Here is a 5,910-nt window from a genome sequence, read left to right on the forward strand (position 1 = left end):
TATCGTGTCCGGTTATTACGTTCTATATTTTAAATATTATAGATGTTCACGTGTTTATGTTGTGTCTGGTGTCCGTGTCGTGCTTCGTATATTATTATGCTGCCAAACGCGGCTCTATTGATTTCGAGGTTTATCTTGTTGCTAGTGCTCCATGTTTTGCGCTGAAAGTCAACCCAAATTCAGGAATCCAAAAGGTTATGACCGATACGTAAAGATATATATGGCTAGTTTTATAATATCTTTCTTTATGAAAGAATTTTGTTGGTTTATTTAAATTAAAGCATGGGCCACAAGCCCACAAGCTCACTTACATTGAATTTTAATTGTTTTTTTTACTCGAAAATGGTGATAATAAAATAATTGTATTTTAAAATACTCGATCGTAGAAGATATGAATATGATACTATGTAATCATGCATTACTTATCTAAAAAAAAAATAAGCTGTTTTATGCGGGTGTGTGAATGACTTTATCTACTCGGGTGAAATAAAAAGGCAAAATTATATGACGCTGTATAGCTTGGGAATGAGTTTTTTTTTATATTTTATTTTTAGGCAAGCTTGGGAATGAGTATGCGTAGGTTTTTAATTAATGCATGCTTAACTTCATTTTGTAAAAATTTAATTAGGTATATTTAGGTTAATCTCTGAAAATGCGATTAGGTGCAAAGTAGAGATCCTTTGTAACACTTTTTTTTTATTTAAAATGCATCAATATGAACATCATCTAACTCAAAAGTATACGATTTATTAAGGAATTCAAACCTCTTGCACTCAAACCATGGTAATTCTGTTTTAGTATCTAATTCTAGTACATCTTAAAAAAGACATAAGATTTTTGTCATTGTGTTGCCATTAGCGATCATTCCATTTATTTCTATAATAACACGTGCCCTGCATAGGTACTCAATTTATAATTTACAACTTTTTAATATATTTTTTTAATATTTTTAAATTTCATGTAAATATATATTAGTAGATATGTATAAAAATATTTTTAAAAAAACTATATAAATAAAATGTTTTAAACGTTATAATAATTATTATTATTAATTATTAATAGTAATGATAATAATAATGTTACCATTCAACTTTTTTTAAAATGGTTGCAACTGGAATGTAATAAAACACCTAATTAAGAGTGGAAACAAGATATATATGGTCCAAATAAGGTTTTATTTGGTTTAACCCATTTAAAACATTCATTGAAAAAGTTTGATATGTCATTTGTTATAGTTTTATTTGTCTAAACTAACTTTTTTAAAATTTTGGCTTGATCTGTTAGCTTATTTAGATAGCTATTTATATTTTAAAAAAAATTAGATAGACTCAATCTGAATAGCCTAATTGACTAATTCCAAAATACTGAGAAAAATTATGTACAACGAATTATAAAAATTAAATTGTTGCTCAAAGTTACTTGTATATAAGATATAAGTTTATTTTTAAGGTTTAATATAATATTCATGATAACTTATTTTAAATCTTAGTTTGCAATACAAACTTAAAATAATACATAAATTTATCTTTCAATAAGTTTATAAGTTTGATTTTTTATGTAAATGAACATGTTCAATATTTAAAAGATAAATAAATATATATTTAAAAAGATAAAACCCTAAAAAACATTAATATAATAACAATATTACCAAGAAATATCATTTATTTTTCCTTAAATAGATAAATTAATTAAACACTAGAGTTAACCTAGTAGTAGGAGTTGAGGTAAATGTATAAATCTGATAAATAAATAAATTAAAAGAGGTAAATGTATAAAGACTTAAGTTGGATTTTTATTGTGATTGTAAAAAAAAAAATTATAAACACATTAAGTTTTTTCTACTGCATAAACTCGTTAAGTTTAAAAGTCTTTTTTAATAATTTAAATTCCAAAGTCTTTCATTTTTAATTAAATAGTCTTTTAATAAAAAATGTGACCTCAGTTATTTAATAAAATACCTTACTTAACCGAGATTTAACATAGGTTAGAACAAAAGTCATATTGATACGACCTGACCAATTAATTATAAATTCTAATAAATGTTGAAGATCAACTTTGATTTTAAAAGCTTCTAAGTTTATTTTGTTATCTTAAGTCTTAACACTTACGAGTGTCTTTATAACTAATTAAAAATTATATAAAACACAACGTCAAATACTTAATACCACACCTACAAGTACTTTTTACTTTTTGTCTCTTTGATAACAAAGTACTTAAAACTTAAAAGCTAAGGATGGCAACCTAAATTTTTTAACTTTCACGTGTTGAGTAGCAACATTCTATGCAGCTAGCATTTATGCTTTTTAGTGACTGGTATTTTAGTTTATCCAATTTATAAGAAATATTTATTTAATATAACTAAAATTATATGTAATAAATAAATAAATGCTAGTATTATATTTGTATATATAAATTATAATTATTTATAATAAATAAATATTTTAACAAAAAAATATTTAAAATGTGTAAGAAATAATTTATACTGTGATAAAATGTTATTTAAAACTATTTATATTTTTTTTACATTTTTTAGGAAATTGATAGTTACTTTTAAAAAAATATTGAAATTCAATTTCAAAATCATTAAGCCAAGGGACTACAAGATCTAAGCCACAAATGTGGATAGTAAGACCCTCTAGTTTGTTGTCTTTGACTAGACGTTATTACTTTGGTGCAGTGATAAAATTACATATCACTCACTTCTTAGGAGTCGATGGTAAGAATAATTTATAAATATTTTTGTCCCTTAATCCATCCAAGCGTTTTTTAGTGACAAAACCATAAAATTCATGCGACTCAAAGCAAAAAATAACTTGAATACAATGAACCTATTGTTTGATATAATTATTCTAGTGTTTATATAAAGACGATAAAATTGTATCCAAGAGGGAAGTCAATATTATTAGTTTTATAGATTATTTTTTTTCAAAGCCAACAAGTTGCCATGCACTTGTCATCATATTGTAATTTTTATTTTGGTTAATTCTTATATATTTTAGTAATTATGATAATCTAAAATCATACAATAATCATTTAATATTTGGTGACGGGCTTGAAATTCAATTTGGTTTTCACACTTCATTGACAGAAAGAGGAGGAGAATTTATAGATTGATGGGTTAAGATAATGTTTTCAATCAACATTTTAATTTTTATTTTTATTTTTATTTTCTTCTAAACTCTTTTACTTATTTCAATCTCTATTTTTGAAACCTTATTTTTTTAATTTCTATTTATTTTTAAAACTTTTATTATTTTAATTCCTACTTATTATTATTGTAATTACTATCAAAATTATTATTAAAATTTCTATTTGAACTATTATCAAAATACTATTAAAATTATAATTCGAGTCATTATTATTGAAATTCATCATTTTTTTATTTATAATTTGTTATAATGATTGATCTTTAACACTGATAGAAGTTTAATACATAGGCTCGTGACAAAGGACCTACTAGGAGGATAAAAGGCATCCAAAAGAAGAATTATCTCATTCCTCTAATATACCTATGAGATTATATTTATTAACAAAAATGAACACAAATTTCATAATTAATAATATATATTTTTTAATTTTTTATTACATATACCGAATTAATAAGTAATTCATTAATTTAGTACCTCAACCGAATGGATTAATGGAACAATTTTCATAACACCTAGTGAGTATCCACTTTTAGTCTTTAGTCTCTGTAATTTTTTATTTCCTTGTCATTTTTAACTAATAATAGTAAGGAAATGTTGATGGATTGGCAAGTGCATCAATGCATCCCAAATAGTAAAGTTAAAAAGGAAGTCCAAGTATCATATCCACAAGAACTTTATTTGTACTTAGGTAGATAAATATTTAATTAAGAAAAAGATTTGGAAGAGATAATAGAAAACAGTAAATTAAATTGCTGAAAATTAAATCAAATAAAAAAAATTAAACATGGATTAATTAAGGACAAAAAAGATGAGAAAATCTAATATTATTGTAGAAGGAAATTCAGAATATGAGAATGTTAGAAATTTAGCCTACCAGAGTTACTCTTTGATGTAATGTTAATGATTTTTCTCTATTTATTATCATTCTAATTTATATCTGCATCTACTAGTATACTCTAATTTTTGTCTCCCGCATGAAAGAGCTTAATTTATCTATTTTTTATCCCAAATTCCTTTGCAGAGCTAAAATAGTAAATTGCATTAACAATATAGATGTGTAATAGGTTAAACAAATATTAATTTATCCCTAGTGATGACTTTATTTAGATATATACTCTTTTCCAGTTCTATTAGAAAATAACATTTCCCAATGCTACCCCTAAAACTTACTATGCAAATGGGTGATCAAGCCACAAACAATAATATTAAATACAGGGAAAAATAATGCAAATGTAATATTCATAAATAAACAGAAAGAGAAATTATATCAAGAATAATTGACTGTCAAGATCCCAACAAAGGGGATTTAGCCTCTTATTATAATGAAGATTTTACAATTGCAAGAGGAGAATATTTAGTAAAGGAAAAAAGATAAGAAAAGAAATGAAGCGGATGAATGACTCTCAATGTTTATTTTTCCTTTTTCTAACTTTTGTCTTCTATAAGGAATTGTATTTTCTTGAAATTTTTGTGAATCTTTTCTTTCTTCTCTTTTTTTCTTTTATAGGTACAAATTAACGAGCTTCTGAATTAGTTTGTTTTTCTTAATTAGTCTTATTTTTCTTAATTAATCTTTTTTCTCTAATTAACCCTACTTTCCTTAATTATCTTTACTTTTTTGGACTTTATTTTAATCATTAAATATCATAAACCACTTTTAATATTTTATGCACAAAAATTTAAATAATATTAATTTAACAATCATTTACTAAAAAAAATATTATAAATTCTTATATAATTTAACTTCAAGATATATTGATAATTAACCGTTATCACAAAACATCTAATTTTCCTCTACCATCGGAAGTGTTAAATTAAATGAACTATAATAGTTATCTCAATCCACATGATGAGATAAGACGTAGCCAGCAGCTTATAATTTATTGTCCCATCCCAAGGAAGTCGTTGGGTGGACTTAGAGCAGCCCAACTCAACTCGAAGGCAAATCCATTTCGGCCACACTATTTTTCTCAGCTAGTTTTGATGCACCACAAGTTGGGTGAGCACAAGCTTATTTCAGTTGGGGAAAGGAAAACTCTAGGACATTGCCGGATATCTGGAATCGAAGCTGCGCATGCATTCTTCATAAAGTGTTTTCTCTTTTAAGCATTACACTTTTTGTAACCATGTATATATCTTCTGGAGCATATATATCCTCCATTTAAAGACCATTTTTTTTATAAGTATCCTCTTTCAGAGGCAATTTGTTCGAGACCCTCTATTAAACACTAAATATAAACACCTACCCACCAAGTATTCAATCCTTAATTCGTGATTGTGAGGGACTAAAGAAGACCACCAATTTATTCCCAATAAAACACAAATAAATATAATCATTTAAAATTTATGTGGAGAACAAGTCAATACTTATTTCTTTACAATGACAGTGATATAAAAAAAAATATATCCAACATCAAATTATACTAAACTAGTAATAACAGTGACTTTTTTTTACCACATTAAAAAGAAGAAGAAAAAGAAGCAGCAAAGTCACATATATAGGGAACAAAGTAACTAGGTCAGAATTGTTTTGTCAACGATACAAATTAATATTTCAAATAAGATTCTTTTGATCATTTCTCTTCTCTGGTCTCTGTTAATTATCCACTTTCACTTGGTATGCAAACGTTTGTTTATATAAGTTACAACCTACTCTAGTACAAACCTGTCATTATTTTAAAGCTCTTTCTTGTTTTTCGTATGTGATCTAATACTTACTTCTTATTTTCATACACAGTATGATAAGTAATTCGTTGCTATC

This window comes from Glycine max, chromosome 2 (assembly GCF_000004515.6).
Source record: "Glycine max cultivar Williams 82 chromosome 2, Glycine_max_v4.0, whole genome shotgun sequence".
NCBI lineage: Eukaryota > Viridiplantae > Streptophyta > Magnoliopsida > Fabales > Fabaceae > Glycine > Glycine max.